We start from the raw sequence: 283 nt of genomic DNA on the forward strand, positions 1-283 counted from the left end.
ACTAATAAAAGAACAAAAGCTCTGATAATCTCTTCAGCATAAATGGGCCTTCCTTATTATGAAGATTCTCCACTTTACTCTGAATGAATCGCTTTGTTCACGAAAGCCTTACTCAGCACATTCCCCCATTGCAGTAGTTCTTAAAACACTATCAGGGGACTTACAACGTGCTACATCTCCAGGGTGAGAAGGGAGGCTAAGATGGCGGCGAGGGAGGGAGTTGAAAAGGGAGAGTTCAAGGGAGCGAGAGCGAGAGAAAGGGAGACTTTAAAAGGGAGAGAGT

This window comes from Penaeus monodon, chromosome 27 (genome assembly GCF_015228065.2).
Source record: "Penaeus monodon isolate SGIC_2016 chromosome 27, NSTDA_Pmon_1, whole genome shotgun sequence".
Classification (NCBI taxonomy): Eukaryota; Metazoa; Arthropoda; class Malacostraca; order Decapoda; family Penaeidae; genus Penaeus; species Penaeus monodon.